The 8,801-nt window shown below is 39.2% G+C and overlaps 1 protein-coding gene across 4 annotated transcripts in view; it reads left to right on the top strand.

Moving 5' to 3' along the window:
- Positions 1–8,801, top strand: part of SPNS3 (SPNS lysolipid transporter 3, sphingosine-1-phosphate (putative)) — a 37,129-nt gene that overhangs the window by 1,925 nt on the left and 26,403 nt on the right. For 2 of the 4 annotated variants that reach the window (XM_023939098.2, XM_086858936.1), the window contains exons 1-2: positions 3,918–4,189; positions 8,252–8,474. The gene's annotated coding sequence lies outside the window, so the exon portion shown is untranslated. Of the gene's footprint in view, positions 1–3,917; positions 4,190–8,251; positions 8,475–8,801 lie in introns of those variants that run through there. The other 2 variants (XM_086858937.1, XM_086858935.1) reach the window with 1 other exon arrangement.

Raw genomic sequence — 8,801 nt, 5'->3', positions numbered from 1 at the left:
TTAGGGCCGTAAACTAAAGCACAACAAGTTACACCTCAACTTGAGGAAGAACTTTACATGAGTGTGGTAGAGCACTTGTACAGAGTTGTTCAGGGAGGGCGTGGAGTCTCCCTCTCTGGAGAAATGCCAAACTCACCTAGACCTTCCTGTGTCACCTGCTCCAGGTGGCCCTGCCTTGGCAGGGGTTAGACTGGGTGATCTCCAGAGAGCCCTTCCAGGCCTAACAATTCGGGGATCTGCAAAGGCCCTCATGAAAGACATTATTAGGAAGGAATGCTTCCTTTTGAGGGTGGCGATGCCCTGCCACAAGTTGCCCGGAGAAGCTGTGGCTCCACCTGGATCCCTTGAAGTGTCCAAGGCCAAGCTGGGCAGGGTTTGGAACAAACTGGGATGGTGGAAGATGTCCCTGACCATGGCAGGGGGTGCAACGAGATTCTGCTGAGGTACAGCAATCCCCAAAACACATCTGTCCCCATCACCAGGCTGCACAGGACTGTCAGATACAGGGAGTCAGTAACGACAGTGTCTGTGTCCAGAGCCCTGCTGGTCCTCAGGCTGCCGCCATCTTCCGACCCACTAAATACGGGAGGTTTTGTTGAACAGCTAAAAAAAGCAGCCTTTTAGAATCTTTCTAGAACAGGTTAAAAGAGTTACCAGCTGCCAGGTAAAAGTTAACTCACACAGGATTACTGCAAAATGTACATTTTTGTCTGTGTGTGTGTTTGGGATGCTTTGGAGTACTGTGCCACTGCACTGAGGATGCACCCAGGGATGAAAAAGAGAGATAAAAAGCCTAAATCAACCCTTACACTTAAGAGGTGAAGAGGCTTTCCTGCATTAGTGTATCCCTGAAGGGCAACCTAGGCTTGAGTTTGGATCTCCAGCAAAAACCTTCAGAAAAAGGGCTTTTGAAGGATGACTACACTGTCTGAGGACAGTCACTGCAGAGGGAAAGAGCTAAAAATTTAGTTTATCCCAAGGATCTAACTAAATCACCAAGAGAAGCCTGACAAAAGTACCAATTGTCTGTAAGCTCACATGTTGACTGTGAAAAATATAGTGTGATAAATAGGTGCGTGCAATTCTAAAATAAAACATATGGGCTGCTCTGCTTCTCTGGCTTTAAGCATTTCATTGGATTCCTTAATTTTACATTTCAGTTCTCAAGTATATGCAGTTTCTGGCTAATTGGACCAGTGATATTACCAGTGATAGAAAGCAAGAAACTCCCTGCTCTATTGCAAAAAGAAATTACTACAAAGGGATTTTTCCTGTATCAGTTTGCCAAAATGTTAAAATCCTTTATAAAAAGGGATTTTTAAAATTTATTTTTTTTCTGCTACAAGGGCTTTATTTTGTGAGCACCAAAATTGGCTTGCAACAAAAGGAAAGAGAATGAGCAATGGTAACGTCATTTCCTGTGCTCCAATTTGGAAGGCCCAGTATAGTCTGAGAGTTTCATTACTGTGCTAGTACAATTAATCAGAATACTATTCCCAGATATTCTTGCAGTTCTGATTAAATCTATGTCCTTTTCAATGATTAAACTGGGATGACAGAAGACATCCCACAGTGTATGATACCATTGCTGAAATTCATCTCGTAAGGGTGCCCTTAGCCAAAAAAGGAAGTCTTTGTGAAAGCCTTTCTCCTTTGTAGATCGACTCTAATTCCTAAATGTATTTTGTATTTGTATTTTGTATTGCTTCAGTCAGGTTCATTCAATCTTAAAAAACAATCTATCCATAGGAGGCTATCATGTGCAAGTGCATTTTGTAAACTTATTATGCTAAGAGACAGTTACCCAGATTGGAATTCAGGCATGTTGATGGGAAGTGACACTATTGTGGATGGTATTTCTCTTTCAGGAATAAAAAGTAGGCTTTGTTCACAATGTCAGTTAAGCCAGTGCTAAATTCACTCACTCAACTTTCTGTACCTGATGTCAGTTCAGGCATGAGTACACTTTCTGACAGTTCTATTAATAGAGGACCTAACTGCAGCACTGAAAACTGAAAGGTTATATGAAACAACTCTATTTCTGTTACATTCTGTTAATCAAAATCTTTCTGTATTGTCCACCATTAGGTCACTCGGTGGCAATTATCTGACTTAAGAAAGGAAAGTCTCCTATACTTTGTGTATGATTTTCCTTGTATGGAACATAGAAGACTGTAGGTTGGAAAAGAAAGGATTTGGTTTATGATGGCACAAATTACCTGGATTCCTTTATTCTGGCAACAAATTCAACCATAGTTTATAAAAGCAGTATGTTTCATTATGGGAAACATTGGCAGTTTGAAGTGTTCTAATGCTGCCCTGTGAAATCACCTTGTGTGCAGCTGCAAAATGTCCAACATGGCCATGGTGGTGAGGGCAGATGTGTGACTGAGGCATAAACTAGTTTAATGTTTCCTTGCAGCAGTAAAGACTCTGTGGAATCCCATCATGAAAATGGAGCTCTCATGCCACAGCAGAGGGGAACTCTGTTGGCTTGCATCTCATGTTGCCTGTCCTTAAACACACCAGGCTGTGTGAAAAGAGGGAAAAGCGTTTCCCTGCTAGATGAAGTGATCTTCTATTCTGTTAATATCTACTTCCCATACTGCCTATGTACAAACACCTTGTCCTACTGTTTGTTGAGGCAACATGCACCACATTTGAGGAAAAGATCTCAAGATAAGTGAGATTGTTTTTCTGAATTTGTTTTACTGTCCGTGGCATTCAGCGTCTCTGCAGCCGTCTCTCCCATCTCTGCACTGAGTGGAAGAGCAATAAGAATTTAGATTACTTTCTCTTTTCTGAGACCTTTTCTGGTATAATGACTGTTCAGCTCTGACAGCCATTTGCTGTGGTCCTTACTGCATTAATCTTTCCCTTGGCAAGGGTATATTATCATAATAATTCATCTCATTATTAGAATAGGAAATCCTGGCACTTTCTCTGTCACCTTAAAAAGTATCAAAGCTTCAAATTCAGCATCTTACTTCTCTTGAATATGATGTCTTTTATTTGACTCTCTCCCCAGTTCCTCCCTCACAACACAAATCACAGATTACACTATTAGATTGTTTCTGTTCTGTAGAGTGTTCCAGGTGGATTCACACTGTTAACATCATCTGCTCCCCTACTTCAGCTTCTTGGCAAATTCAAAAAGCTGATGGTAAGATCGACACAGCTCCCTGTAACACGTTCCACAAAGCTCCTCTAATTTTACAATGTAGAGTCGGTGAGGAGACATTTTAAATGGTGGCATTGTGAGGTACCAGTTTTTAGGCTTAAAACCAGTTCCTGTTAGGCAAAAAGGGACCATTTATATGTCCTTTATAACATTTGCAGGCTTGGGTTTCTTGCTGTTTGTATTTAGCAAACAGTAAAGGCTAAAGTGTTTTAAAAGCTTATGTTCTGGATCCAAGTTGTCACCAGGAAATAGTATCAGTTCGCTGAGCAGTTTTGTGTTCCTGTCTACCTCCTAGCACTTGGTTTTGCTGTGCTTTTATTGATACATTAGTAGTTTACTCTAAGGAATCTCTTTTTGGAATAAGCCTTGACTGAGTTTACTTGTGAGTAGTAAAATCTAAGTTATTTCTTCAAACATTGTATGTAGAGGTAACAGTTGGCCATTACTGTGGATATGCATCACAAAGAAAAATGCTTTGAAAACTCCTTGTGAAGAGAGAAATTGAGAAAAAGGAGATAGCAATTCATTGCATTTTTTTGTTTGATTCATATCTCCTTGCTGGCTTGAATAAAAGCATAACAAAGACTAAAAGGTGTTTTGTTCCCAATCCAGTGTGACCTATAAATAAACTGGGGACTAAACTTGGGCTGAACACATCTGTCTGGCCTCAAGTATTTGTGCTGAGTTCAAGGCTACTCCTACAGAACAGGTTCAAAAGTTTAACTGTTACTCAAATGTTGTTGGGCTCACGTTTCACTGGAGGTGGGTGTGTGTGTGTGAAGAAGTGTGATTTCCTGGAAAATATGGACCAGTGAATCAGGAGCATGGCAAACAGAGGGAAGCCTGGTACAGGAATTGCTGCAGCTGCTGCAATGCATCTCTTCAGAACCTGCCTCTGTGCAGGGCATGATGAAAATATTTACATTGACTTGTAGCAGTGCTCAGCTTCTCCAGCTCTGATCAGGGTTCTGCTGGGTTAACACTAATCCTTGATGATCTCCTGTAGAGGTAAGAATCTCCATTCTTCCCTACCAATCCAAATAGTCAGGATGGACATGCATGGCAGTCCATAGTACTTAATTTTCTTGTCTGAGACACCAGAGCAAGCCCTGGAGCCAGAAATAAGAGCTAGTCCTGACTTACATTCCCTGATAAATTAAACCTTAATGTCCCTAATGTTCAAACTTTACCATGTGTCTGTCTGTCATTCCTTAATAAATCCAGCAGTATTCCCTCTAGGTCACTGACCACAGATACAGGCTTTAGTTGTGGCATGAAGCGTGGACAGTGATTACTTGAGTCAAGGAGAGCAGATGTAGATATAGACTAAATTGTTCACTGAAGGGTGACACCTAAACAAAGTGTTTTGACCTGACTTTTGGGTAAGATTTCTGGTATGAATCAGGCTTGACAGGAATGGTTGTGGTAAAACAGTCTCCAGAACTGCAGAAAATCCTTATGGATACTTATGGTGGTGTTGATTCAGGCTTTTGGCAGAAAGGTGCTGTTCAAGACCTAGGTAAACCAGAATGACCTTGTTCCAAACTTTATTTGTATAAGCTTAAACTATTACTTAAACTGATAGCGTTCTCAGCTGGGAAACAGAGACATGCCTAGTCATTAGTGGTAGGAGAGGGTAAAATGATCCCTGAAAGGTGTTCATGTTACACAACATGGACATAATTTCTCCAGAATTAGATTTCTTTCCTTATTATTAGTAAAAAACGACATCAAAATAAATCTGCAAACAAAAGCAGCAGAAATTGATGATGAAACACTGTCTTAAAGCCAACATAGTTATGGGGAGGGTTAAACTAAAATGAAAGTTGCAATTTTCTAACTCATATTTCTAAAGAACTGATTGTAAGAAATCTTTGCTCCACAATCTGAAAGCCTGACCTAATTGACAATCAGTTTAATATACCTGATGGAAAACAGTCATGAGACCCACTGCTGTGTCAGTGTTTAGTCCTTGGAACAAACACAAGGATGTGAAATATGAGGCAGGTCATAATTGATTTGCCTTTTCTGAAATGCTGGCATGTTGCTGGAAGAAAATAAACATCAGAATTCTTTCTTGAGGAAAAAAGGACATATACTTGAGAATGGTTATTTGTATGTAAATTTGATGACAGAAGTTAAAATACTGTTTTCACTTCTTCCTTTTTCTATTGTTGGCTTAAACAAGAGAGTTGAACACTTGATTCATGGTTTAAAATGGCGAGCTGGGAATACTAATTTACATAATTTATTTTATATTTATAATTTTTAATTACATTCTTAAATAGCAGATTCCATGTGCTTGGTATGATGTTATTTTTGACAGTCAGTAGGACTGGAGTCATTGATTTAAGATATGTGAATATATATATTTTCAAACTTCTGATTTTGTTCTTTAATCTGTTGAGTATTATTTTGTTTATTAGATGCTGTGAGCTTTTAACTGATAATTTCTGTTGAGTTACATTTGATGGGATTTGGTTAAAATGCACAGAGGAATCATTAAAAATGAAAAATGAAAATTTGGTTTTAGCTCCCCCCGCTTCCAAGATATTCATACTACCAGATCACATCCTCCCACAAGTTAGAGCTAAGCATCCCACACCTTGATTTTGCACAAAGTTTGGAAAAGGAAAAATCTAGCTGGCTTCCTTTTCCAAATCCATGTTTGGTTCCCATCTCTTATGAAGCAGGCATCAAAATGAACTTGTTGAATAAACTCAGATGAAGAAATTTCTTTCTGCACCTGCAGATGAAGCTCTGCTGTAAGGAGCTGGTTCAGCACTCCACATGCTATTTCCAGCCACTTACTCAGTAACACCCACCAGTTCGGTGTTTTGACTTTCTCTGAAATTTCTGCAGCAAGCCTGAACTACTGGTATATTCTGTACTTTGTAATGCTGGATTTCATGGTGTGTGGGCTGCCCTTATTTCACATTTTATTTTAGATAGAGCTGGTTTTAAAAGAACAGACATACTTGGTTTAAAATAAAGAATTACACTTTAAAAGTTGTTTTTCCTTTTAACTTACTAAATTCTTTAGTTTTGCTCACATTTTATAAAATATATCCCAAAAATTCATTTTGCAAAATGTATCCCAGTTGATGCCTCTTACCTCAAATTGTGGCCGGAAATTGTTGATTATGAGGTATATAAAGGGCTTGCCAAGAAAGTTAATTTTTTCCTGGAACAGTAAACTTGCAGTTCTTTGAGATATGCTCATATTTGTACCTGACACATTCTGGTGCCTTTGTGAGTACAAAATTAGTGCAGTGCACAAAAGGGAAGGAAATATGTCAGCATCCAGGGAGGTATTGGATAGAAATTGCCCAGAGATGAAGGGAGCAGGGAATACAAATGTAACCTGCCAAGGGATCTATGAGAGCACGAGCAACACAACCTGTACTGCGCAGTTCAAGTGCCAAATCCCTTAATGTGGATGCACTTAGAGATGTTACATGGGGATTAGTCCCCTCAAGGAAGCAAAATAGGTTAAGATAGTGTAAATCCAGCTATCAGTGGGCTATAGTGTTATCATATAATACAGTGTTTGCTTCTACTAGAAAATTATACAAGTGAAATTCTTATATTGTACACGGGAACTCTGGAACTGCATTTAATTTCACCTGAAGCCCAAAGGAAAAGCTGGGCTTTGGAGCACCAAACAGGCCTGTTGTGGAAATAGGTGGGTGGGAAAAAGGGATGAACCTGTGGAGTCTGGTTATCTCAGTGTGTGGCTGTGTAGGACTGCTTTGGTTTTCTGTCAGGACTAAGAACTTGTTGGAGGAGGAGGAAAGGGGGAGGGGGAATGGAGGCAGTGAAGACACAGGTGGCTTCAGTTATATTTGGCTTTTTGAACAGATTAATCACTTTCTTGATTTACACTGTCCTTATTCTGTACTTTTAAATCATTTCTTAAGGAAGCATCTCAATGAACTAAGTCAGAAGATGTTCTATTGACATAAGTTGTGTTGGAAGGTAAAGAATTTTTTTTTTTTTTGATAGTTTTAAAAATGGAATGATTGCATCCGTGACTGCCAGTTAAACTCCTGCAACCATTCTGGACTTGAAATAAAGCCTCTTCTTAGCTTCATTTAACTACAGGACTTACAATTATAAAAATCAGCATCCTGGGGTTACTGCTTAAAGATGACCAAGTTTTTCTTTTGTTGCTGGCAGAATTTGTTTCACAGTGCTATCAATCAAGCATGGCTATAGTGAATTCATGTACCTACCCTTCCCAAAAGGCTGAATACAGCCTCACTTTGCCTTACTGGAAGCACTGAGAGTGACAGTAAATCTCTTTGTGCAGGACTTACTTCTGGGAAATAAAGACATTCTCAATACTTAATTAGACTATTTTTAAATCTATGTTTATTCAAATTTTTAGTTGACCCTGGCTGTAACGTTCTCTGTAGTGATTAAAATACTGTGTTCACTGCAGTTCTTCCCTTTCAGTCTGGAGGTAGTGAGGCTGGAAAGAGAGAGGCCTCATAGGGAAAGGCCTCCATTTTTGTTCTGTCAGTGCTTGCCTGTTTGTCATTTCTCATAATAAATGGCTCTTATCTGCTTTGCTTTTGTCTTAATGAAGAGGACTCTGGTGTATCAAATTGAAGACTGCAGTGGTCAACTAATGATTCTTCTGGGGATGAATATTTCACTGTGGTAGAAAGGTCAAAACATAGGTTAAATAGACATTTAATTCCACAGTTTTCTTCCAGAATCCAAGCAGATGTCACAGCCCTTCTCTGCTATAATTGTGTTAGAAGCATCCAGAATCCCAAAATGCAAGAAATTCACTTATCAGCTACACCAATAAAGATAAGCTTGAGCTAAAAAAAAAAGGTAAAAGCCAAAGCAGATAAACTGGTTGGGGAAATAGTATCTTTGGTGCATAGTTACTATAATTCCTCGCTTCTCTTGACCTCCACGAGCTGCTCTGTGCTTGACTAAGTCCCAGCTAGAAGAGGCAGCTGTTCCAGCAATGTGCAGCTTTCTCCTTTGTCTGATGGTAATGCAAAGTGTTCTCAATTGCAAAGGAGGTCTTTGCTTTTCTTTTTGTACTCCCAGAGAAGAAGAAGAAGAAGAAGAAGAAGAAGAAGAAGAAGAAGAAGAAGAAGAAGAAGAAGAAGATGAAGATGAAGAAGGGAGCAGTTAATAGAATTGAAGTGTGTTCATATTACGCTGCTCTGTGATTATGTGCTGGAACTGTAATTTCTTCTGCTATACCTTTTGGAACAGAAATATATGGATACAACCAAGGAGAATGTCACCTGTGAGGTAAATTATCTAGGTAAGTGCCACAAGAAATTTTTTGTAAAGCTGCAGCTTGTTTTGTAATTTAAAAGATGAAGGAGAAGAATCTGAAGTAGCTTCCCTGCCAACCAAAAGCATGATCTGCATTCCAGGAAGTAGGAAGTCATATAGAACTTATTTGTCAGTAATAATGAAATAGTTAGTTTTATACTTTAGTGTGTGTAAATTTTATTTGCTGCTATCACAATGCTAGAATATGTTCCAATGAATCCACCCTGGGTTTTGTGCTATTACTCAGGCAACAAGAAAGAAAGCATTTTAGATGGAAATTCAGGGTGAGGGGGTAAAAAAAGGATGTGGTGAC

The sequence above is a fragment of the Cyanistes caeruleus genome, chromosome 21 (assembly GCF_971803275.1).
Source record: "Cyanistes caeruleus chromosome 21, bCyaCae1.hap1.1, whole genome shotgun sequence".
NCBI classification, from domain to species: domain Eukaryota; kingdom Metazoa; phylum Chordata; class Aves; order Passeriformes; family Paridae; genus Cyanistes; species Cyanistes caeruleus.
The sequence above is the reverse complement of the archived record's forward strand: the minus strand, read 5'-3'. Positions and strand labels throughout refer to the sequence as shown.